Source organism: Bos grunniens, chromosome 9 (genome assembly GCF_055505025.1).
Source record: "Bos grunniens cultivar Pamir isolate PY7600 chromosome 9, Bosgru_T2T1.0, whole genome shotgun sequence".
In the NCBI taxonomy this organism is placed as follows: domain Eukaryota; kingdom Metazoa; phylum Chordata; class Mammalia; order Artiodactyla; family Bovidae; genus Bos; species Bos grunniens.
This window is the reverse complement of record NC_141173.1, coordinates 96717635-96744922: the sequence shown is the minus strand read 5'-3', so window position 1 is coordinate 96744922 and position 27288 is coordinate 96717635. Positions and strand designations below refer to the sequence as shown.

Below are 27288 nucleotides of genomic sequence, written 5' to 3'. Positions count from 1 at the left end.
GGCCTGGATCTCACTCAGATTTTCCTAGTGGGGTTGCTGCTACATTCGGGGGCACCTCCTAACATGTAATGTGGATGGAGAATCATTCCTCCAAGGGGCTGTCTTGGTAAGGTTCAAGTACGTGCAATTGATACTTGGGATTTCGTCTCATTGGCCAGGGTGGTAGTAGTGGTGGTTTAGTCGCTAAGTTCAGTTCAGTTCAATCTCAGTCGTGTCCAACTCTTTGCGACCCCATGGACCGCAGCACGCCAGGCTTCCCTGTCCATCACCAACTCCCAGAGCTTGCTCAAACTCATATTCATCGTGTCGGTGATGCCATCCAACCAGCTCATCTTCTGTCATCCCCCTCTCCCCCCCGCCTTCAGTCTTTCCCAGCATCAGGCTCTTTTCCAATGAGTCAGTTCTTTGCATCAGGTGGCCAAAGTATTGAAGTTTCAGCTTCAGCGTAAGTTGCTAAGAAGGTCTTGGCAATTTTTAAAAGCTCTCACATTATTCTCTTGCGTACCTATGGTTGAATACTAGGAACTCACTGTTCTTTGTAGGGCACCATTAAATAGAAATGGTTCATTTCATATCCCATTTAAAATCCTTAAAGACCATTTAATTCGGCAGCTCTTAATATAAAGGAGTTTTCATGGTTCACACCAATGTTCAAATCTGATTCAAACTAATGCCCCTTTAAATATATATTTATATGTCTTTATTACTATTATTTTTTAATTTTTCGACCAGGCCACATGGCACGTGGGTTCTTAATTCCCTGACCAGGGACCGAAACTGCACCCCTTGCAGTGGAAGTGCAGAGTTAACAGCTGGACCACTAGGGAAGTCCCTAAAAATCTTTTTTAAAAGCAAATATTTTGCTTTACCAATTTTATATGTAATACTCACTCATAGAAGTTAATTTAAAGAACCAATACAATGGCCTAGATGTTCAATAAAGGAGAAATAAAAGAAAATAATTTGCAATAAAATAGTACAGCTGGGTGTTCTTTGGAAGGAATGATGCTAAAGCTGAAACTCCAGTACTTTGGCCACCTCATGCGAAGAGTTGACTCATCGGAAAAGACTCTGATGCTGGGAGGGATTGGGGGCAGGAGGAGAAGGGGACGCCAGAGGATGAGATGGCTGGATGGCATCACCAACTCGATTGAGTGAACTCGATTGAGTCGGCATCACCGACTCACTTGAGTGAACTCTGGGAGTTGGTGATGGACAGGGAGGCCTTGCGTGCTGTGATTCATGGGGTCACAAAGAGTCGGACATGACTAAATGACTGAAGTGAACTGAACTGAACTGAGTACAGCTTTTATTTTCAATATGTAAGTGTGTAAGCACCACCATATAAAGGGGTGTATTAAGGCTGTCACCCACACTGTCTTGCATGTGGTCACTGGGAACACATACTGCCACGGGAGTATCAGGACAACTGTTATGCTACAAGCTGTGTTGCGGTGGGTGCTGTGACTTTTTGAAATGCTGAACTCTCAGTAAAATTTCAAAGACACAACATACAATTTTCTCTTTGACTTACACGATGATTGCATTTTTGGAAAAGTCAGTGTCTACTAAGACTATACAAAAGCACTTTCTAGTTGGATGTAAAAGTGGAGTTGGGTTCCAAGCTCGGAAAGCTATAATCAAGTTTCTCACCTACATAACTGTCTGGTGGGACATGGAACAGTTGCACAGGAACACAGTTGTCTTCTGTGTTCCTGGCCTCCACCCACTCAATATAGGAACACCCAATCTTCACAATTCTCAAAAAAGAATTGGGCTTCCCTAGTGGCTCAGATGGTAAAGAACCTGTCTGCAATGCAGGAGACCTGGGTTTGATTCCCGAGTCAGCAAGATCTCTTGGAGAAGGAAACGATAACCCACTCCAGTACTCTTGCCTAGAGAATCCCATGGGCAGAGGAACCTGGCGGGCTGAGGTCCGTGGGATCGCAAAGAGCCAGACACGACAGAGCGACACTATTACACATTTCCAAGATGATCCCTAGGGGGCAGTAGCCCTCCACCAGTTAGATTTGATGACTTAAAAATGATTTTTCTCCAGGGTACATTTACAGGGGTAAGAGTGTTATTGGCAAGCAAGTGGCTATCATCCTATATGTGCGAGAAGGAAGTGGGCTAGGTTGCGGCCAAGCTAAGGGAAGCCAGCCTTTGTCTGGACTCATGCGAGGTTGTCCCCACACAGGGGCACAGAAGGAGGAGATTTGAGAGGTTGCTCTGCCACTTTGGCAGTCCTTGATGTTGGTGACTCAGTTATAAGGACACACACTGATATTTGACCTGAGTCTGCTAGAATCCAATAACTTAGAAGTGGATCTGCCAGAAAATACACAAAATGAATTTTTGGACGCTCCGCTGGAAACTGTGATCCGCGAAGGTAAGCGAGCTCCGTTTTCCAATCTCTCCGTCAAGACCGACTTCCCTGGAGCCTGTGTGCACGGGGACACTCTGAGACTTTCACACCGAGCCAAACCTTCCCACTAGCTTTCATCCTCTTGCTAAATGAGAAAATCGCTGCTGCTGGGGATCAAATGCTTCCCCACTACTAGGAAATTGTGACGGTGACTTGAGTTCGTGAATCATGCGGGGTTGCCGTGGGGACTCACAAAGACTCGGAGATGCACACCAAAGACAGACACCAGAAAACATGTTGGTGGTGGGGAGAGAAGTACCCTGTTTCCCCCATTTTGAGCAGTCTCTGTTTTAAAGCTGTAAATAATGTCTCCATCCCTTTCCAAATCATTTCCTTCCAGGCAACCTTCATATGATAACACATAGGTGCACGTTGTATTTTCCATCAGTGCCATTTGCAGCTGGGGACAGCTGATTCTCTTTTTTCTTTTTTGGCTGTGAATGGTCTTCACTGCTGTGCAGGCTTTTCTCTAGTTCTGGCGTGCGGGCTTCTCACTGCGGTGGCCTCTGTTGTCACGAGCATGGGCTGTAAGGTGTGCAGGCTTCAACAGCTGTGGCAGGTGGGCCCAGTGTTGCGGGTCCCAGACTCTAGAGCACAGTCTCAAAAGTTGTGGCGCCCAGGCTTAGCTGCTCTGAGGTATGTGGGATCTTCCCAGATCAGGGATGGAACCTGTGTCTCCTGCATTTGCAGGCGGATGCCTTACCACTGAGCCACCGGGAAGCCCGGGAGAGTTGATTCTAACCCACTTTGCTGTCACACATTCCTGTGAGAGTTTGGTGGCATGGCCCCCGTTCTGGGAAAGAGGTCACAGTTCGTTTCTTGCTGGTTCTTTAGGTGAAGCTCCTGGGAGAGCCAAGCTTGCCTCTCTGAACTCGGAAGTTTTCGTGCAGACCTTAGGCTGCCTCATGTGACTCTAAAAGAAGGATTCTTAGGAAGTCCTGAGCTGGCTGATGGCAGTATTTTAGACTGCTGCTGACTGATGATTCAGAGCCAGAGTCAGAGAAGATACATTATGATGATGCCTACCATGTCAGAGCTACCAACATTTAAAAATCTCTCATGAATGTGGTGGTGGTGGTTGTTTAGTCCCTGAGTCGTGTCCAACTCTTTGCGACCCCATGGACTGTGGCCCGCCAGGCTCCTCTGTCCACGGGATTCTCCAGGCAAGAACACTGGAGTGGGTTGCCATTTCCTTCTCCAGGGGATCTTCCCAACCCAGGAGTCGCACCCAGGTTTCCTGCACTCGGGCGAGTCTCCTGCATTGCAGGCGGGTTCTTTACCAACTGAGCCAACAGGGAAACCTGATGTAGATTTTGGATTGGCCAAAAAGTTCCCTCGGGTTCTCCCCTGGCCAGCATGGAAGAACCCGAACGAACTTTTTGGCCAATCCGATGTACCCTGTTACCACACATTTTGCATTCCACACTGTGAAGTTAAGTTTGATTGTCACCCATTTAGGTCTTAACATGTTCTCCTGTGTCAAAAATCAATGGTTCTCAGTAATCTGGGGAGAAACATTTTTTTGAGAATGTTATGAGAGCTCACCAATAAGAAAGCACCTCTTCGTATATCCACAAAAGTTTGCAAACAATTTTAAGGGCTTTTCAGACCACAGAATCCCACACAAGGATCTCCTTGGGGTCCATGGACCTTGTATTTTAAATTCCAGAACACATATTTGTTGAGAGAGCTTTTATTTTGGGGGGATTCTTAATTTTGATAGCAATTGCCAGGTTTTTATTTGATTTTAAGCTAACATATATGACAAATTGCTTGTTGGAAGAGAGCAGAGATCATGGAAAAAATAAATCTGCTCCAAAATTATGTATAATCTGTGTTTGTTCTCTGCAAACCCTTGGTGAGGAAAGAGGGAAATAGTTGAGAGAGGTGTTTATGACACTGGGCATTTGTAATGAGTTGTGGTTTGAACATCCCCAGAGCAGCTCACTCAGTCTCATTGCCTGGAATGATTTCTTCCAGTGTCTGGCCACTTGGAAAAGAGAGGCAGGATGGGACTTGGATTTGAACTACTAAATGAGGTGGGTTGGGAACTTGGCTTCCAGTGGCTCCCTTGTTGTTAGATGGTTGCTCTTGGGAGGGTAGGAAAGGAGAATGTATGTAATTGACTCTCAGCTCAAAGAGACATTTCCCTTAGGTTGGAGTTCTTCTGAAGCTTACTCCCTGGAAGGATGGTGCTTGGTCATCATTTATGCCCTTTGTCCAATTGCTTTATCCGGATCTGGAGTGGGTATCGGCCTCACAGAGAGAGAGTGTTGTTTGGGCTGAGCTGGAGGACTTCAAGGCCGGTTCTGAAAGTCTGGGCATTTTGGGAAAGAAAACCTGCAAGTGATCTTGGCTAAGGTCACTTCATTGCTCAGGGTGTCGGTTTTCTCAATGTAAAAATAACTGAAGCAAGACTTAATCATCTCCATGGTTTACCCATTTGGCGATTTCATTCGATTCAACAAATATTTATGGAGCGCTATTTGCCAGGAATGTTCTAGGCACTTGGAAGGATCAGCAAACAAAACAAACAGAATTCACTGTCCCCCTGGAGGGCATGGGGTGTGGGCTTGGGAGGGGGGATTGGCATTGGCATTGTTCTTAAGGTGGTGGTTGGGTTGCAGAGATGGGCCAAAGCTTTCCAGGCAGACGGAAGAGCCAGGCTAAGGCCCTGAGGTTGGCATGACTGGGTGGAGAGGTGACGGGCAGTGTGCTCAGGGCTGTGGAAGTAGGTGGGGAGGGGGAGTAAGGTCAGGGACAAAACAGCAGGTGGGCGGAGCTCCATGCATGCCCATGGAACTTGGGCTGGGTCTTGAGCCCCATCCATGAAGGACCCCCTGAGTACTGAACAGCCTGCAAAATATGCAGAGTAGAGGGTGCCCTGAAGAGCCCCACATCAATTCATCTATAAGGGAAAGATGAAAGTCACCTTTCTCTAGGTCACAATTGCTTTTAGTTCAGAATGATTGCAATGACTCTGATGCCCACTAGTAAAACTTCTGAGGCCCCAGAACTTTGCTCTCCTTCCATGAAATCCCCTACAAGGGGCTCCTGGGTGTCTCACATGTGCTTCAGATAACCACGTCAGTCCTCCTCACTCACCACGGCATGCTATTGCTTTGCTGTTCCCAAGTTCGTCAGTGTTGCTGAGAGCTTGGCATCGAGCACGGGGCGTTCTGGACTCGTTGCTCAGGGATCTTGGCCCGGGGTCAGCTGTCTGTCCTGAAAGCTGAGGACCCTGTCCTGAGGCTCTGACCCTCTTTCAGACCCTCTGCTGGGACCCTCCGGACAGAAGCCCCCTGAGTAGAGAGTACAGAGCGTGATCACTGAAGTCAGAAAAACAAACCTCCACATTGGATCAGTTTCACTATTTGAACTTTACAAGGAATTGGCTGTATAACTTGGGCTACTTACCCAAACCTTCTCCATGCGTAAAATGGGACTCGTAATAGCATCTTGTCTTCATGGTGCTTTTGTAAGGAGTGACTGACACAGTACACACAAAGCCCTTATCACAGTCTGTCACATAATATATGCTCAATAAACTTATTTCTTAAATCTTACGAATTCTCTGGAACAGTACTGATTTAAAATATTTTCACATGGTAACTTCAGAAACGGGTGTTAAGTACAAGCTCTTGCAATGTTTCCATGAAAAAAGTTGGTGATGTGCATGAAGAGACTCAACTTAATTTTATCCTATTATGCAGTAATCTTGTTTATTGGCTATGTGGTGGAAATTTTCAGAAGTGTGAACAAAGATATAAAAATGTTTATCAAAGTCTAATTATGGCATATACAAAGATAGAATAGTATGCAGCCATTAAAAATAAAGTTTACAGAGAATCTTCAATGACATGAGAAAATCCTTGTGACATAGATTTAAATGGAAAGGTCAAGAATTAAAATTATATATTTAGTGTACTACCTAACTTGATAAATTTATCTTCTGTTATAGATAAAAACTGAACTGGAATATGGATTAACATGTTAATAGTTCTTTCTGGGTGGTGGGATTACAGATGTTTTTAGTTGTTTCTTTGACTTTTCTGTAGTTTCTAAAATAAACATGGGTTACTTTTTTAAGCAGGAAAAAAAAAGCAATGCGTTTTATTTCTAATTTTATTTTTAAATCGTGTGGTAAGTGCATGCATACTTATCAGGCCATGTGTTTGGAATTTTATTTGGAAAGTATGGTTACAGTAAATATAGGTCAACTACTTTCCAAGATTTCTTAATTGGAAACTAAAAAAAAAAAAAAAAAAACTTGAAAATAAATTATTTCCTGGACTAGTCTGGATGAGAAGAGAAAATAAAATTTTAAAGGAGATGGAATAATGCCTTCAGCATCCCCATGTACAAATGACTCTCCCCTTTTGGCCTTTGGGACAGTGTTGGGGTGGGGTTTCTTCTGTTTCTTTTTGAGAAACAGGTCTGAGGGCCAGAAGTCCATGTGGGCCAAGGGACAGACTTAGCCTGAGAGAAAAACAGCTGTCCTCGACTTTGTCACTGTATGTCAGTGTGACAACAGGAAAGGCGAAAGGGAATGACTCTTACCGGGGAGTGGGAGCCCTTGGTGTGCATGACTAAAGCAGTCAACTGTATTTCCAAAAGTGTGCTTTATTTTTAGAGGCTCTCTAAGAGAAGAGCTTGTAATATATAAAAGTGGAATCATGAAATGGTGTGGTACAGGGCTTCTCAAACCTTAACGAATGTAGGAGTAACCTGGGCCCTTGGTTACTAGGCAGACTTTCCTTCAGAGGGGGTGGGCGAGGCCCCAGATCCTGCATTCTGTCCAACTCCCAGGTGATGTGAGTACTGCTGGCCGAGGACCACACCTTGTCCTGTGTGAAGGTACGCATATGTGTGCGCCTGTGTACTCGGTCATTTAGTTGTGTGACTCTGCAATTCTCTGAACCTTGACCGGGCAGGCTCCTCTGTCCATGGGGTTCTCCAGGCAAGAATCTTGGAGTAGGTAGGTTGCCATTTCCTCCCCTGGGGGATCTTCCTGACCCAAGGATGGAACCCACGTCTCCTGCATTTACAGGTGGATTCTTTGTCACTGAGCCACCAGGGAAGCCCCACACAAAGGTGTAGGATATCCCAAAGGCGTTGTATTTTGACAAGGAAGAGAGGAGGCAGGAACTGAGATGATGCCTTATCACTTCATGAAGATCTTCCCAGAGGACTATGGACCACGGTGCTAGATCAGGAGCTCTGAGCTTCCCTCTACCTCAGAATCAACCAGCGGATTTTTAGAAAACAGAGTGAGATGCCTGCGTTCCCCCTCGCAGAGATTTTTATTTAGTTGGTTCTCGGCGTTCCTTTTCAGTAGCTTTCCAGGTGGTTTTGATGAACAGTGAGGGTTAAGATCAAAACCACCTGGAGAGCTACTAAAAAAGGATCACCCAGGACCAGCTTCCCTGGCTCCTCTCTTACCTGCACTGGCTGGCCAGCTCAAGTCAGGGGTGTTTCTGTTTTTCCTGGCAGGGCCCGGGGCCCCTCTTATGTGCTCATGGGACACACTGGCTTGAGGCATTTTCTCAGTCTTCTGCATCTTGACTGCAGAAGTATCTTCAGGATAAGACTGAGGGCCCTGACTCAGCTCTCCCGCCCCACTGATAAGTCCATGTCACCTGTGCTCACCTCCTGATAGGCTCGGTAGACCCAAGGAGCAGCCATTTAGAAAGCGTTCATACATGAATTTGGAATCTGGCTTTTTTGTGACACCCAGTCAACACTCAGGAAGCTAGGGAAAGATTTGGATCACATTTCTGGCTCTGGATCTTGCCAGAAACTCCCAAAGATTCCAAAATTAAATTAATTTTCTTTTAGAGATGGAAGTTGATAAATGCTGAAAATTCAGCTCCCTTCCCTCTTTATTAGTAAAATGAAAATATCCGGAACAGAATAATTTAAGAAGCACACAAGAAAGTGGTTTAGATTCCAAAAGAATGCCTGCTCTGAGGCCCAGTGAAATAGCTTTAAAAAAAATGAATAATACCCCCACCTCACTGTATCTCACTGTGAGCACTGTTTGCTGAATCCATGGCAGGCAAGGCGCAAGCTGAAAGAGAATGCAAGGAGCTGTAGGAACTGCAGACGCGTTTATTCTCTCCTGGCTGGCACAGCAGCTGCAGCAGCAGACATAACAATATAACCTAGCAGCACAGTCACAAAGGCTTTTCCAGGTGGACCTTGTGTCTGCTTCAGTTTAGTCCAGTTCAGTCACTCAGTCGTGTCCGACTCTTCGTGACCCCATGGTCTGCAGCACGCCAGGCCTCCCTGTCCATCACCAGCTCCCAAAGCTTGCTCAAAGTCATGTTTATCCAGTCAGTGGTGCCATCCAACCATCTATCCTTTGCCATCCCCTTCTCCTCCTGCCTTCAATCTTTCCAGCATCAGGGCTTTTTCAAATGAGTCAGTTCTTCGCATCAGGTGGCCAAAGTATTGGAGCTTATGCTTCAGCATCAGTCCTTCCAATGAATATTCAGGACTGATTTCCTTGAGGATGGGCTGGTTTGGTCTGATTTGCTGTTCAAGGGACTCTCAAGAGTCTTCTCCAACACCACAGTTCAAAAGCATCAATTCCTAAACAGAAAATTAACAAGGAAACACAAACTTTAAATGATACAATAGACCAGTTAGACCTAATTGATATCTATAGGACATTTCATCCCAAAACAATGAATTTCACCTTTTTCTCAAGCGCACATGGAACCTTCTCCAGGATAGATCACATCCTGGGCCATAAAGCTAGCCTTGGTAAATTCAAAAAAATAGAAATCATTCCAAGCATTTTTTTCTGATCACAATGCAGTAAGATTAGATCTCAATTACAGGAGAAAAACTATTAAAAATTCCAACATATGGAGGCTGAACAACACGCTGCTGAATAACCAACAAATCACAGAAGAAATCAAAAAAGAAATCAAAATTTGCATAGAAACGAATGAAAATGAAAACACAACAACCCAAAACCTGTGGGACACGGTAAAAGCAGTTCTAAGGGGAAAGTTCATAGCAATACAGGCACACCTCAAGAAACAAGAAAAAAGTCAAATAAATAACCTAACTCTACACCTAAAGCAACTAGAAAAGGAAGAAATGAAGAACCCCAGGGTTAGTAGAAGGAAAGAAATCTTAAAAATTAGAGTAGAAATAAATGCAAAAGAAACAAAAGAGACCATAGCAAAAATCAACAAAACCAAAAGCTGGTTCTTTGAAAGGATAAATAAAATTGACAAACCATTAGCCAGACTCATCAAGAAACAAAGGGAGAAAAATCAAATCAACAAAATTAGAAACGAAAATGGAGAGATCACAACAGACAACACAGAAATACAAAGGATCATAAGAGACTACTATCAACAATTATATGCCAATAAAATGGACAACGTGGAAGAAATGGACAAATTCTTAGAAAAGTACAACTTTCCAAAACTCGACCAGGAAGAAATAGAAAATCTTAACAGACCCATCACAAGCACGGAAATTGAAACTATAATCAAAAATCTTCCAGCAAACAAAAGCCCCGGTCCAGACGGCTTCACAGCTGAATTCTACCAAAAATTTAGAGAAGAGCTAACACCTATCCTGCTCAAACTCTTCCAGAAAATTGCAGAGGAAGGTAAACTTCCAAACTCATTCTATGAGGCCACCATCACCCTAATACCAAAACCTGACAAAGATCCCACAAAAAAAGAAAACTACAGGCCAATATCACTGATGAACATAGATGCAAAAATCCTTAACAAAATTCTAGCAATCAGAATCCAACAACACATTAAAAAGATCATACACCATGATCAAGTGGGCTTTATCCCAGGGATGCAAGGATTCTTCAATATCTGCAAATCAATCAATGTAATACACCACATTAACAAATTGAAAAATAAAAACCATATGATTATCTCAATAGATGCAGAGAAAGCCTTTGACAAAATTCAACATCCATTTATGATAAAAACTCTCCAGAAAGCAGGAATAGAAGGAACATACCTCAACATAATAAAAGCTATATATGACAAACCCACAGCAAACATTATCCTCAATGGTGAAAAATTGAAAGCATTTCCTCTAAAGTCAGGAACAAGACAAGGGTGCCCACTTTCACCATTACTATTCAACATAGTTCTGGAAGTTTTGGCCACAGAAATCAGAGCAGAAAAAGAAATAAAAGGAATCCAAATTGGAAAAGAAGAAGTAAAACTCTCACTATTTGCAGATGACATGATCCTCTACATAGAAAACCCTAAAGATTCCACCAGAAAATTACTAGAAATAATCAATGACTATAGTAAAGTTGCAGGATATAAAATCAACACACAGAAATCCCTTGCATTCCTATACACTAATAATGAGAAAACAGAAAGAGAAATTAAGGAAACAATTCCATTCACCATTGCAACGGAAAGAATAAAATACTTAGGAATATATCTACCTAAAGAAACTAAAGACCTATATATAGAAAACTATAAAATACTGGTGAAAGAAATCAAAGAGGACGCTAATAGATGGAGAAATATACCATGTTCATGGATTGGAAGAATCAATATAGTGAAAATGAGTATACTACCCAAAGCAATTTATAGATTCAACGCAATCCCTATCAAGCTACCAACAGTATTCTTCACAGAGCTAGAACAAATAATTTCACAATTTGTATGGAAATACAAAAAACCTCGAATAGCCAAAGCAATCTTGAGAAAGAATGGAACTGGAGGAATCAACCTACCTGACTTCAGGCTCTACTACAAAGCCACAGTTATCAAGACAGTATGGTACTGGCACAAAGACAAAAATATAGATCAATGGAATAAAATAGAAAGCCCAGAGATAAATCCACACACATATGGACACCTTATCTTTGACAAAGGAGGCAAGAATATACAATGGATTAAAGACAATCTCTTTAACAAGTGGTGCTGGGAAATCTGGTCAACCACTTGTAAAAGAATGAAACTAGACCACTTTCTAACACCATACACAAAAATAAACTCAAAATGGATTAAAGATCTAAACGTAAGACCAGAAACTATAAAACTCCTAGAGGAGAACATAGGCAAAACACTCTCTGACATACATCACAGCAGGATCCTCTATGACCCACCTCCCAGAATATTGGAAATAAAAGCAAAAATAAACAAATGGGACCTAATCAACCTTAAAAGCTTCTGCACATCAAAGGAAACTATTAGCAAGGTGAAAAGACAGCCTTCAGAATGGGAGAAAATAATAGCAAATGAAGCAACTGACAAACAACTAATCTCAAAAATATACAAGCAACTCCGACAGCTCAACTCCAGAAAAATAAACGACCTAATCAAAAAATGGGCCAAAGAACTAAATAGACATTTCTCCAAAGAAGACATACAGATGGCTGACAAACACATGAAAAGATGCTCAACATCACTCATTATCAGAGAAATGCAAATCAAAACCACTATGAGGTACCATTTCACACCAGTCAGAATGGCTGCAATCCAAAAGTCTACAAATAATAAATGCTGCAGAGGGTGTGGAGCAAAGGGAACCCTCTTACACTGTTGGTGGGAATGCAAACTAGTACAGCCACTATGGAGAAGAGTGTGGAGATTCCTTAAAAAACTGGAAATAGAACTGCCATACAACCCAGCAATCCCACTGCTGGGCATACACACTGAGGAAACCAGAAGGGAAAGAGACACGTGTACCCCAATGTTCATCGCAGCACTGTTTATAATAGCCAGGACATGGAAGCAACCTAGCTGTCCATCAGCAGATGAATGGATAAGAAAGCTGTGGTACATATACACAATGGAGTATTACTCAGCCATTAAAAAGAATACATTTGAATCAGTTCTAATGAGGTGGATGAAACTGGAACCTATTATACAGAGTGAAGTAAGCCAGAAGGAAAAACATAAATACAGTATACTAACGTATATATATGGAATTTAGAAAGATGGTAACAATAACCCGGTGTACGAGACAGCAAAAGAGACACTGATGTACAGAACAGTCTTATGGACTCTGTGGGAGAGGGAGAGGGTGGGAAGATTTGGGAGAATGACATTCAAACATGTAAAATATCATGTAAGAAACGAGTTGCCAGTCCAGGTTTGATGCACAATACTGGATGCTTGGGGCTAGTGCACTGGGACGACCCAGAGGGATGGTATGGGGAGGGAGGAGGGTTCAGGATGGGGAACACATGTATACCTGTGGCGGATTCATTTTGATATTTGGCAAAACTAATACAATTATGTAAAGTTTAAAAATAAAATAAAAATTAAAAAAAAAAAGAAAAAAAAAAAGCATCAATTCTTTGGCACTCAGCTTTCTTTATAGTCCATATCTCACAGCCATACATGACTACTGGAAAAACCATAGCTTTGACTAGATGGACTTTTGTTGGTAAAGTAATGTCTCTACTTTTCAGTATTCTGTCTAGGTTTGTCATAGCTTTTCTTCCAAGGAGTAAGCATCTTTTCATTTCATGGCTGCAGTCACCATTTGCAGTGATTTTGGAGCCCAAGAAAATGAAGTCTGTCACTGTTTCCATTGTTTCCCCATCTATTTGCCATGAAGTGATGGGACTGGATGACATGATCTTAGGCTTTTGAATGTTGAGTTTTAAGCCAGCTCTTTCACTCTCCTCTTTCACTTTCATCAAGAGGTTGTTTAATTCCTCTTCTCTTTCTGCCATAAGGGTGGTGTCATCTGCATATCTGAGGTTATTGATATTTCTCCTGGCAATCTTGATTCCAGCTTGTGCTTCATCCAGCCCGGCATTTCATATGATGGACTCTGCATATGACAATATATTGCCTTGATGTATTCCTTTCCCAGTTTGGAACAAGTCCATTGTTCCATGTCCAGTTCTAATTGTTGCTTCTTGACGTGCATACAGGTTTTTCAGGAGGCAGGTAAGGTGGTCTGGTATTCACATCTCTTGAAGAATTTTCCACAGTTTGTTGTGATCCACACAGTCAAAGGCTTTAGCGTAGTCCATGAATCAGAAGTACATGTTTTTCTGGAATTCTCTTGCTTTTTCAATGATCCAGTGGATGTTGGCAATTTGATCTCTGGTTCCTCTGGCTTTTCTAAGCCCAGCTTGAACATCTGGAACTTCTGATTCATGTATTGTTGAAGCCTCACTTGGAGAGTTTTGAGCATTACTTTTCTAGTCTGTGAGATGAGTGCAATTGTGCAGTAGTTTGAACATTTTTGGCATTGCCTTTCTTTGGGATTGGAATGAAAACTGATCTTTTCCAGTTCTGTAGCCACTGCTGAGTTTTCCACATTTGCTGGCATATTGAGCACAGCACTTTCATAGCATCATCTTTTAGGATTTGAAATAGCTCAGCTGGAATTCCATCACCTCTGCTAGCTTTGTTCATAGTGATGTTTCCTAAGGCCCACTTGACTTTGGACTCCAGGATGTCTGGCTCTAGGTGAGTGATCATACCTTCATGATTATCTGGGTCGTTAAGATCTTTTTTGTATAGTTCTGTGTATTCTTGCCACCTCTTCTTAATATCTTCTGCTTCTGTTAGGTCAATACCATATCTGTCCTTTATTGTATCCTTATTTGCATGAAATGTTCCCTTGGTAGCTCTAATTTTCTTGAAGAGATCTCTAGTTTTTCCCATTCTATTGTTTTCCTCTATTTTTTTTACCTTGATCACTGAGGAAGGCTTTCTTATCACTCCTTGCTATTCTTTGGAACTCTCCATTCAGTTGGATTTCTCTTTCCTTTTCTCCTTTGCCTTTCACTTCTCTTCTTTTCTCAGCTATTTGTAAGGCCTCCTCAGACAACCATTTTGCCTTTTTGCGTTTCTTTTTCACGGGGATGATTTTGGTCACCACCTCTTTACAAACCTTCATCCAGAGTTCTTCAGGCACTCTATCTATCAGATCTAATCCCTTGAATCTATTTGTCACCTCCACTGTATAATCATAAGGGATTTGATTTCGGTCATACCTGAATGGTCTAGTGGTTTTCCCTACTTTCTTCAATTTCAGTCTGAATTTGCAATAAGGAATTCATGATCTGAGCCACAGTCAGCTCCCGGTCTTGTTTTTGCTGACTGTATAGAGCTTCTCCATCTTTGGCTACAAAGAATATAATCAATCTGATTTTGGATTGACCATCTGGTGATGTCCATGTGTAGAGTCATCTCTTGTGCTGCTAAAAGAGAGTGTCTGCTATGACCAGTTCATTCTCTTGGCAAAACTCTGTTAGCCTTTGCCCTGCTTCATTCTGTACTCCACAGCCAAATTTGCCTGTTATTCCAGTTATTTCTTGACTTCCTACTTTTGTATTCCAGTTCCCTATGATGAAAAGGATTATTTTTTTGGGTATTAGTTCTAGAAGGTCTTGCAGTTCTTCATGGAACCATTCAACCTCAGCTTCTTCAGCATTACTGGTTGGGGCATAGACTTGGATTACTGTGATATTGAATGGTTTGCCTTGGAAATGAATGGAGATCATTCTGTCATTTTTGAGACTGCACCCAAGTACTGCATTTTGGATTCTTTTGTTGACTATGAAGGCTACTCCATTTCTTCTAAGGGATTCTTGCCCACAATAGTGGATATAATGGTCATCTGAATTAAAGTCACCCATTCTGGTCCATTTTAGTTTGCTGATTCCTAAAATGTCGGTGTTCACTCTTGCTATCTCCTGTCTGATCACTTCCCTGGTGGCTCAGCTGGTAAAGAATCCACCCGCAATGCACGAGACCTGGGTTTGATCCCTGGGTTGGGAAGACCCCCTGGAGAAGGGAACGGCTGCCCACTCCAGTACTCCGGCCTGGAGAGTTCCGTGGACAGCGTGGTCCATGGGGTGGCAAAGAGCCACGACTGAACTGCTTTCACTCACCGACTCGCACAGTTTACCTTGATTCATGGACCTAACATTCCAGGTTCCTATGCAATATTATGCTTTACAGAATTAGACTTTACTGCCATCACCAGTCACATCCACAACTGGGCGTTGTTTTTGCTTTGGCTCAGCCTCTTCATTCTTTCTGGAGCTGTTTCCCCACTGTTCTCCAGTAGCATATTGGGCACCTACTGACCTGGGAAGTTCATCTTTCAGTGTTGTATCTTCTTCCCTTTTCATATTGTTCATGTGCTTCTCAGGGCAAAATACTGAAGGGTTTACCATTGTCTTCTCCAGTGGACCACATTTTGTCAGAATTCTCCACCGTGACCAGTCTGTCTTGGGTGCCCTGCACAGCATGGCTCGTAGTTTCATTGAGTTAGACAAGGCTGTGATCTGTGTGATCAGTTTGGTTAGTTTTCTGTGATTGTGGTTTTCATCCTGTCTGCCCTCTGATGGAGAAGGATAAGAGGCTTGTGGAAGCTTCCTGATGAGAGGGACTGACTCTGGGGACAAAAGTAGCCCATGGCCAAGCGAGGGCCAAGCCCATGCACCGTGCTATAAGTGATCTTAGCTGTTACATGTTCAGTATTTACAAAACATGGAGCGAAAGCAAGAGGTTGTGGGGATAACAGAGCCTGACGCCACCATCTTGGCTAATTTGCTCTTTTGCTACAACCCGAAACTGACAACTAACTTTGGAGACAGATGGTCAGAAAGGAGAAATATTCAGTTTTCTCATTTACAAAAGAAAAGTCATGTAAAAATGAGAATTGTAAAGTTGTCAGAGGTGTTTATCTTTGGGTTAAGGCCAAATCAGAGTAAGATTGCTTGAAGTGAGTTCTTATTTATTTGTTTCTCTAGCTTGTTATCTATTTATATTGTGGTGAAAGCATATCAAGTTAAATTTACGACCTTAGACTTTTGTCGTGTACAGTTCAGAAATGTGCATTCACGTTATTGTAAAACAGATTTCTAGAACTTTCTCCTCTTGTAAAACTGAAACTCCAGAGCCATTGAACATGAGTTCCCTCTCCTCTAGCTCCTGGCAATCACCATTCTACTTTTTATTTCTGTGATTTTGACTCATTTATATACTTCATATCAGTGGAATCAGCCTTTTGGTGATTGGCTTACCTCAAAAGAGTTTATTTTTTAATGAACACTTTCAGAAATAGTCTCCAGATCAGCGGGAATTAGCTAACAAATAACTGAAAAACTTTCAGGATGCTGTCTTGAGCTGCAGGCTGGCTGTGTAGAAGGAAAGAGAGTGATTGACACAAGGTGAGCCTGGTCGGTGGGCCTGGCATGGGGCAGGTGCTGCCATGAGTGAACCAGGCATGCGATGTCATGAGTGACAGGGACAGTAGGTGTTGGTAAAAGGAAGATTCTGGGTTGGAATGCAGTAAAATGCTTCTTTTAAAGGCAAATGAATGAAAAGAAAGCAGGGCCTGGGATTATTTTAATAAGCACACCAAATGGGTGCTAACACAGAGTGATTCTGGTTCATTTGACACCTCAGCCGCTTGAAGGTCACTTCAAAACTCTCCAGAAGGGCACAGCCTTTCTGCAGTGGAATGTTTTCACTGTGACTTGTAAAGTCACAACAGAACTTGGTATACAACCTCAAAACTAGTTATGTAGTTGGAAAGAGTGGTATGATTTTCCCTTTCTGCTTTGACCACAAAGGTGCCATTTTTAAGCTTCCCAAAGAGAGCGCTATAGAGGTGGAGCCTGACTGTTGTGTGGCCAGCTAACGGGCCATGGGACAGTAATGCTGGTGGGCATGGGCTTAGCATTAGAGCCACCCTGCTATTTTAGGTGGGCTTTCCAGGTGGCGCTAGTGGTAAAGAGCCTACTTGCCACTGCAGGAGACACAAGAGATGCAGGTTTGATACCTGGGTCAGGAAGATCCCCTGGAGGAGGGCATGGCAACCCACTCCAATATTCTTGCCTGGAGAATCCCATGGACAGAGGAGCCTGGTGGGCTACAGTCCACAGGGTTGTAAAGAGTCGGACACGACTGAAGCAACTTAACATGCATGCATACTATTTTAGGTGAGGTTGCAAGTCAACAAATAGCAGATCTTGAAGGACAAATGGCCTCCCTGCTTCTTTGGCAAAGTGCAGAGACTCAGAAGGTGAGTTCCTGGTATGAACACCAGTTAAATATTTCTTGACCAAGCCCAGCGACCCTGACTTGACCAGAGCGATGGCTTAGATGTCAGGAGGGTTAGTCTTTTGGAGGTCAGTGTCTGAAGCCATGCGATTTGGTGGGCAGAGACATTGCAGACAGAAAGGGAATAGGAAACAGCTTACAGGGTACCAGAAAGCAGAGGTGGGAAGTTAGGAAGGACAATCAGATGTGCATTGTGTGAAAGGAGCGGAGAGAGAGGGGCTATCATTCGGATTGTGGTTATTTTCCCAAAGGTCACGAGGGCACTCACATCGAGTTCAGCTTTGAACACTGGAAAGGGTGACGAACCATAATATTATAAAGTAAACACTGCATGGTGATGGACAGGGAGGCCTGGCGTGCTGCGATTCATGGGGTTGCAGAGAGTCAGACACGACTGAGCAACTGAACTGAACTGAACTGTATGTCGCTTTGCCCTCTGGCTCTGCCACTGGAATGGAAGGAAGTCAAAGGGGATGGAGAGCTTGAAGTTGTTGGGTTAGACCCACAACCATAGCAACACAGGACTGGTCTGGGTAGCGATTCCAACATTGTAACTACCAATACAAGAAGGCGTCTCTGAAACAATTGGGGAAATTTAAATATAAAGTGGATACTAACTGGTAATAGGGAAGCCTCGGTGATTTTGTTAGGTGTGACTGTTAAGGCAATCATGGAAAAATTCATGCTATCAGTTAGATGTCTTCTGAAATATCGACATGCAAAATGGCATGATACATGAGATATGCTTTATTTTTTTTCATTTGAGATGTTATTATTTTGGTTATTATTACTCTACCAATTTTTTAAAAACTGGAGTACAATTGCTTTTCAATATTGTATTAGTTTCTGCTGTACAATGAAGTGATTTAGCTATAAGTATACATATATCCCCTTCCTCTGGAGCCTTACTCCACCCCTGGAGGTCATGGCCGAGGCCCCGGGCTGGACTCCCTGTGTTATACGGCAGTTTCCCACTAGCTCTGTATTTCACATATGATAGTGTATATATGTTCGGAGAAGGCAATGGCAACCCATGGACGGAGGAGCTTGGTAGGCTGCAGTCCATGGGGTCGCTAAGAGTCAGACATGACTGAGTGACTTCACTTTCACTTTTCACTTTCATGCATTGGAGAAGGAAATGGCAACCCACTCCAGTGCTCTTGCCTGGAGAATCCCAGGGACGGGGGAGCCTGGTGGGTTGCTGTCTATGGGGTCGCACAGAGTCAGACACGACTGAAGCGGCTTAGCAGCAGCAGCAGCAGTGTGCATATGTTAATGGTGCTTTTTCAATTTGTCCCGCCCTTTCCTTCCCCCCACTGCATCCACGGTGCATTTTCCATGACTGCATCTTGAGATATATTTTAAAATAGTTCAGAAAAAAAGTATATATATGTGTGTGTGAGAGAGAGAGAGAGAGACAGAGAGTGAGAAAGGTGGAAAAGGCAAACAAAGATCAGTAAAATATTGGGATTGTTAAATATTATTAAAATTGAACAGTGGGCAAAGGAGAACTCATCCTCTAGTTTTCTCTCTTGTTTATGTTTGAGATTTTCCATAATAAGAATGTCTCCCTCCCTTGAAAATGTTGGTATTGATTTAATTACACAAAAGCATCAGCACATTAACTCCAGGACCCTCTAGACCGCACATCACACTTGGGAACTCGGAGCCACACATTCCGTTGGCCTGACTCAATGGAATGCACAGCACACTGTAAACAGATCTGGGTTTATGGCTCTGAGAGATGCTTCCATGGATACAAGTCTGTACAGTCAGCCTGGAAGGTAGAGGCCTCTTCTCTCTGCTGGAGATGTGTTTATTCTTTTGCAATTAACATTCTTTCAAAGATCAATGTGTGATACAATTTGCCCGGGGGTCTATATTTTACAGGCAGTGTAGGCATTCACCTTTGGTGGCCCAGGAGGCCTGTCTACATTGAGTCAATCAAGTGAAATTTCTAGACTGACTCAGCATCAGCAAATAAAGGAGATGGGCAGGTGGCTCAGGGGCCTGGGCAAGACTTCCTGGGAAGTGAATAGCTCTTCTTGTTCCCAAAGGCCCCTAGCAGGAGGAGGTCTTCTGGTGGGTGCAACCTGGCCATTTTCAGCCTTTTTCCTCATCTCCAGTCAGTTCAGTTCAGTTCAGTTGCTCAGTTGTGTCTGACTCTTTGAGACCCCATGGACTGCAGCATGCCAGGCCTCCTTGTGCATCACCAACTCCCGGAGCCTACTCAAACTCAAATCCATCGCGTTGGTGATGCCATCCAACCATCGCATTTCCAGTAGTCATCCGTTTTTCCAGTAGTCATGCACAGTTGTGAGAGTTGGACCAGGAAGAAGTTGAACCAAGAAGAAGAGTTGGACCAGAAGCATCAATTCTTTGATGCTTTCAAACTGTGGTGTTGGATAAGAGTCTTGAGTGCCCTTTGGACAGCAAGGAGATCAAATCAGTCAATCCTAAAGGAAATCAACCCTAAATATTCATTGGAACATTGGAACAACTGATGGTGAAGCTGAAGATCCAACCCTTCAGCCATCTATTGGGAAAAGCCGACTCGTTGGAAAAGACCCTGATGCTGTTGCAGAGAAGAAGCCAATTCTGACTGCATGTTGGAACTGTTTCTTTGATTTGCTTTTTGTTGCTTTATAATCATGAATAACGGTCTGCCTCAGAGCATCCTGCCCCTCTGTGAAACTGCCCCTGACTGTGAAACTACAGAGCCTTTGTTCAGAAGTTGTCCGCCTGCGGATGGCAGGAAGGAAGAAATGAACACATCCTCTGCCTGAGGTTTGCCATTCTAAGAGATGTTTGCAAGGTTAATGGCCCTTTTACCTTGCTTCCTCACCTCCCTCCATCTCTGAGCTATAAAACAACCTGGCATCCACCCCATAAGACAGTTATTTTAAGGTACCAGCCTGCCATCTTCTCTGTCAGCTGGGTCCCTGATTAAAGCCTCTTCCTTGCCTCAACCCTCTTCTCTTGGATTCATTGGCCTGTTGTGTGGTGAGCAGAGTGAGCCTGGACTTGGTAACAATGCTGGGAAAGACCGAGGGCAGGAGGAGAAGGGGCGGCAGAGGATGAGATGGTTGGATGGCATCACCGACTCAATGGACATGAGTTTGAGCAAGCTCTGGGAGACGATGAACGACAGGGTAGCCTGGTGTACTGCAGCCACACAGCATCGGACGCAGCTTAGAGACTGAACAACCAGCTCATTTCCACCTCCCTCTGAGCCAGGTGAAAAATCAGCCTGGTTCCTTTCTGACCCTTAGGATGTACTGCTGAAGGCCACTCAACGTTTTCCATCTGTCCTTTTTCTTTCCCTGCTTTGGAAACTGTGGTCCCTTTTGCTCCCTTTAGAGTTTTATCTGAATTGCTGGCATTTCTCTGGTTGCAGGGCCTAGCCCAGCTGGGCCCAGCAGACACTTACATCCTGGCATCTAGTAATTTATTTTTATGAGTAACCTAGCCAGGAACACTTGAAAAACATGAAAATTTCCAATATACAGTATTACTATTGAAACAGGCTCTAAAGCTTCAATTCATATTTTGCCTTTATTTGCAGGCTAAGGAGTCTTCACTGGATAAATCATAGACTTCTAATTAGTAGGAACCTTAGGGAATATTTATTCCAGTGCCACTGTGAGTGCCCCAATCTATCCATGCATCAGATAGATCAAGTGCTTAACTCGTGACCAGTTTCATGATTGCAGCCAACTTTTTGCAACCCCGTGGACTGTAGCCTACTAGGCTCCTCTGTCCATGGGATTCTCCAGGAAAGAATAATAGAGTAGGTTGCTGTTCCCTTCTCAGGGGATCTTCCCGACTCAGGGATCGAACCCAGTTCTCCTGCATTGCAGGCAGATTCTTTACCATCTGAGCCACCAGGGATGCCCCTAGGAGTGAAAAGGTGATGTTTATATAAAATCACGTCCAGTGGGCACAAATGAATTCTAACTTACAATAGGCGGATGGTGTAGAAATTAAGCTGCCTGAATTTAGCATAGGTTGCAGGATACAGAGAAAGGCTCAGTTTTTGTCCACTATTTTTGTATTCTAATGTCTCTTCACAATCAATCACTGTATGCACAGTTTTTTCTTATAATATTTATTTCATTATTTCACCATATAGACAATAGCTTTCAAAGTTCTACTGTTTGCTTATAAAGAAAGGAATGGCTCTGTCACTTCTGGTTGAATAAATTAGGAACTTTTACAAAATTCTTGGCAGTAGAAATACAATATGCTTAAAAGCTGGTGGAGACAGGTTTTAAAGTTTACGTGTTATAAACATTATTAAACCATTTATCTGAAAGTTAATCCAGTAAAATAAACCACATTTTTCTTAAGCATATCTTTGAATACTAAAAGGCCAAAACTATACTCAAGAACTAAGTATTAAATTATCTTTATTTTTGCTATTTGTTAAGAAACCATTCAACTGTTTTGGAGCAGATATTTGTCTGAAAACATAAGTCACAACTGGCTATTTAAAGCTTTTCTTCATGCTTATTTTTATGTTATTTTTTCTTCATGTTTTCTGGCCTTGACTTTATTTCTCTTGTACTTTTTGTTGGGCTTCCCAGGTGGTACCAGTGGTAAAGAACCCGCCTGCCAATGCAGGAGACCTAAGAGATGCTGGTTTGATCCCTGGGTCAGGAAGATCCCCTGGAGGAAGGCACCACAACCCACTCCAGTGTTCTTGCCTGGAGAATCCCAGGGACAGAGGCGCCTGGAGGGCTACAGTCCGCGGGCTCCAAAGAGCCGGACAAGTTGACAAAGTATGTATGTGCTCTTTGTCAACAGGTTTGTGCAGCTAAATCAGACGTCAGCTAAGGATTTCCCCTGAAGATTCATACGTGAATGAAGAAACAAGTTTTCTAATTGAATTGGAATTGTCTATAGATTAATAAATTGGTATATGCATGTATCTGTCTAAGTGTAAGTTTAACCTCGGAGTTAAGTTTAAAGAAGGAGAAATTCGCCAGTCAGAATGGCTGCGATCCAAAAGTCTTCAAGCCATAAATGCTGGAGAGGGTGTGGAGAAAAGGGAACCCTCTTACACTGTTGGTGGGAATGCAAACTAGTACAGCCACTATGGAGAACAGTGTGGAGATTCCTTAAAAAACTGGAAATAGGACTGCCTTATGACCCAGCAATCCCACTGCTGGGCATACACACTAAGGAAACCAGAATTGAAAGAGACACGTGTACCCCAATGTTCATCGAAGCACTGTTTATAATAGCCAGGACATGGACGAAACCTAGATGTCCATCAGCAGATAAATGGATAAGAAAGCTGTGGTACATATACACAATGGAGTATTACTCAGCCATTAAAAAGAATAGATTTGAATCAGTTCTAATGAGGTGGTGTAACTGGAGCCTATTATACAGAGTGAAGTAAGCCAGAAAGAAAAACACCAATACAGTATGCTGCTGCTGCTGCTAAGTAGCTTCAGTTGTGTCTGACTCTGTTTGACCCCATAGATGGCAGCCCACCAGGCTCCCCCATCCCTGGGATTCTCCAGGCAAGAACACTGGAGTGGGTTGCCATTTTCTTCTCCAATGCATGAAAGTGAAAAGTGAAAAGTGAAAAGTGAAAGTGAAGTCGCTCAGTCATGTCCAACCCTCAGCGACCCCATGGACTGCAGCCTTCCAAGCTCTTCTGTCCATGGGATTTGCCAGGCAAGCGTACTGGAGTGGGGTGCCATTGCCTTCTCCGCCAATACAGTATACTAACACATATATATGGAATTTAGAAAGATGGTAACAATAACCCTGTATACGAGATAGCAAAAGAGACACTGATGTACAGAACAGTCTTTTGGACTCTGTGAGAGAGGGAGAGGGTGGGATGATTTGGGAGAATGGCATTGAAATATATATAATATCATATATGAAACGAGTCGCCAGTCCAGGTTCAATGCACGATACTGGATGCCTGGGGCTGGTGCACTGGGACGACCCAGAGGGATGGTATGGGGAGGGAGGAGGGAGGAGGGTTCAGGATGGGGAACACATGTATACCTGTGGCAGATTCATTTTGATATATGGCAAAACCAATACAATATTATAAAGTTAAATAAAATAAAATTAAAATAAAAATAAAAAGGTGAAATTTATCCCTAACATTGCCCTTCTTATCCCTAGATGATGGTGAAGGTTAAAAGGTATCAGATAAATCCCCACCTATGTGTTGGCTAACCAACAAAATTGCCCTCAATAAGGGAACACTTTCGTCAGTTCAGGGGCACAGTCTGTAGGACAGTGGGTCCTAGTAACTTTCCATCGTATCCTTCTAATCACATTCCCTTGGTGGTAACTCTCTCACCTGCCTGTACAGGTTTCTAACAGCTGATTGTAGAGTGCTGTGTATAGCTGTATGCTGCTGCTGCTGCTGCTAAGCGCTTCAGTCGTGTCCAATTCTGTGCGACCCCATAGATGACAGCCCACCAGGTTCCCCCATCCCTGGGATTCTCCAGGCAAGAACATTGGAGTGGATTGCCATTTCCTTCTCAAATGCATGAAAGTGAAAAGTGAAAAGTGAAAGTGAAGTCCCTCAGTCATGTCCGACTCTTAGCGACCCCATGGACTGCAGCCCACCAGGCTCCTCCATCCATGGGATTTTCCAGGCAAGAGTACTGGAGTGGGGTGCCATTGCCTTCTCCGTATAACTGCATACAACAATGTAACTGCAATGATCTCGATGACTATTCCATCAAGATTTCGAGTGCTCTGTGCTGGTGACTAGAAGATAGATAAGACAGAATGACTGTTCTCCAGAAGCTTCAGTCAACCTGAGAGGATGAACAGATTAAAGTAGTGTGCTAAGTGAACTAACTAAGGATACACTTTTCCTCTCCTTCACCATGAATGTGAGAGTTGGGATTTCTATATTCAAAGACAAGGTACCAAAGACTATGGTTGGTGTTAGCATCTCAGGGGAGATATGACCTAAGCTAGGGTGGCACTGCCAATACCATCACAAGTGAACACAGGCAAAAAATGTTTAAAATGAGGTAGAGCATAAGACCTCAAGGCAAGATGGCCACTGCCATCCTGAAGGGGAAGAAATTTGGGGTCGGATTCCTTTGAGAGTGAGACTTTCCAGGGTTGCAGTCCCAGAAGGTTCCTCCTCCCATCAGGAAGGCAGGGAGTGGGCTGAGGTTTTTTTTTTTAATATTTATTTATATTTATTTATTTATTTGGCTGTGCCAGGTCTTAGTTGCAGCAGGTGGGATCTTCGATCTTTGTTTCAGCACGTGGGATCTTTCGTTGTGGCATGCAGATCCACAGTTGCTGCTTGCAGGATCTGGTTCCTTGACCAGGGATCGAACCCTGTATTGTGAGCACGGAGTCTTAGCCACTAAACCACTAGGAAGTCCCTGGGCTGAGTGTTTAAGTGTGAATTTCATTTCAAGAGCCAAGAAAGAGAAATTGTACCTTTTATAGGTGAGATTGGCTGTAAGGAACAAATTTGCAAGGATAGGATAAGAACAAACAGGTTGATCAGAAAGGTCAGGAATTTTAAATACCCGGAATATCTGGCTTGGGTGTTTGGCTTTTATTCCATTGAGGAAAGACAGGAGCGGGAGACGCTGGATGTGGGATCCCAGTTACAGAGCTCTGTGACCTAGTGGTAATGACACACACACCAGAGACTGAACTGTGACAGAAGACATGAAATGGAAGGGATAGATAGATGGGAGATATTTTGAAAAAATAACGAAAAGAGTTGGTTGTCCAACTAGATATGGAGGTTCAGGGAAGTTAGGAGGTAAAGAAGAGTCTAAGATTTGTCCCTGGGGAATCATTAAGAGGCACCGTGCCTCCGACAGAAACTAGTGACATTATAGGGGTGGGCAGGGAGCTGGATTCTGTGATGAGATAATGATGAACTTAGTTTCAGTGTTAATTTTAAAGCAATGTCAGGTCATCCAATGAGCTATGTGACCAGAGAGCCATTAGAGATGCAAGAATGGAAACCGGGACAGAGGGCTAGGCTTGATATTCAGATCCTTGTGGGAGAAGAAGGTGCTGTCTAGAGCCATCTCACTATGCATTCATCTACCCATGCGTGTATGTACATGTGTTCGTTCAGTTCAATCATTCAGTCATGTCCGACTCTTTGTGACCCCATGGACTGCAGCTCTCCAGGCTTCCCTGTCCATCACCAACTCCCGGAGCTTGTTCAAACTCATGTCCATCGCCTTGGTGATGCCATTCAAACATCTCATCTTCTGTTGTCCCCTTCTCCTGCCTTCAATCTTTCCAAGCAACTCATTGACTTATTCATTGGCTCTCCATTCACACATTAATGTATTTGCTTTTCATTTATCCATCCATTAATTCCTCATATGCTTATTAGAATCCTTGCTGGGTGCCAGGTATCATGATGCTCTTGAGAAAAGAGACAAGAAGCATTCTTGCCCCCAGGATGCTCACTGCTGAAAGTCCCAGTCTCTTCTGGCCAGCACCTTGACTTTCCCCCACTTCTCCCCTAACTGCTGCCTCAGTTTCTTTTTCTGTACAAGGCAGCTGCCAGTGTGAGATCTAGAGTGAAAAGATTTCAGATTTGCTGAAGTAACGACGCATGGACGGGAATGTGGGGTTATATTTTCTAAACATTCTAGGACATGTGTTGCTTTTAAATTTAAAACAGATAGAAAGGACATTTGCCAGGACAGAAAAAGCGAGTTTTCCAGACAGTGATCATATTTGAGTTGGACTTCCAAGTAAGTGGAGCCCGAAGGCATTACCTTCCTGGAAGTTATATTCTGAAGACACACTGTCTTGGGGTGGAACCCAAGGAAGCCTCAGCTCACACAGATGCAAGGCTGCTTTTCCGAGGGCTTTGGGGGTCTGGGGCTTGGGAGTTGAGTCCCACGGGGTTGATTTGTCTGGGAAAGACTCTCTGGGTTCAGACTCCTATCTTGGTCTCTGTGTTCGTTTTCACACATGGATCTTCTCTTTGTGCATCTGGTCAATAGTTTATTCCCAAGAACGTGAAGTCATTGTTGGCCGGAGAACTTGAGCCCTTGGAATTTAACTCCTGCGTGAGTGTCTGGTTGTCTGGATTCCTTGTGTCCTCAGCACCCCTGGGGCTCGCTCCAAGCAGGCAGGTGTTGGAGATGGAGCGGTGGGTAGACCGGGGGGCTGGGGAGGAGACACGAGAAAGGATGCCTCCAGGCTTTTCTGCGCTGGTGTCATGACTCACAAATGTGATCTTCATCTGTTTCATGTGCTGCCAGGGGCGCCTGCAGTGCTGTTCTTTCTTGCCTCTTTCCAGCTCCAATTCTCCCTGCTCCCCATGACCAGTCAGGCTCTGCTCTTCTGGGAAGGGTCTGCATGCTGGCTTTCCACTGAGCGGTCAGAACAACCTCTCCAAGAGCTTTGGGAAGACCCTAGGCCCTCTGTGGCACTGCTAGGGCAGAGCTCTCAGACTGCAGGGGACACAGATTTCCCTGTGTCCTAGGCGGGTTTTGCCCCTTGGAGTGCGCTCTGAATGTGGGGTGATTAGCGCCTGCTGCTGTCCTGGGATCAAGAGGTGGTCCTGATGGGTTTGGAGAAGGCAATGGCACCCCACTCCAGTACTCTTGCCTGGAAAATCCCATGGGCAGAGGAGCCGGGTAGGCTGCAGTTCACGTGGCCGCGAAGAGTCGGACACGACTGAGCGACTTCACTTTCACTTTTCACTTTCATGCATTGGAGAAGGAAATGGCAACCCACTCCAGTGTTCTTGCCTGGAGAATCCCAGGGATGGGGGAGCCTGGTGGGCTGCCATCTATGGGGTTGCACAGAGTC

At 43.7% G+C, this 27288-nt stretch overlaps 1 pseudogene; it reads right to left on the bottom strand.

The window, feature by feature from the left end:
* Positions 1-27288, bottom strand: part of LOC147366422 (cytosolic arginine sensor for mTORC1 subunit 2-like) — a 148077-nt pseudogene that overhangs the window by 101975 nt on the left and 18814 nt on the right.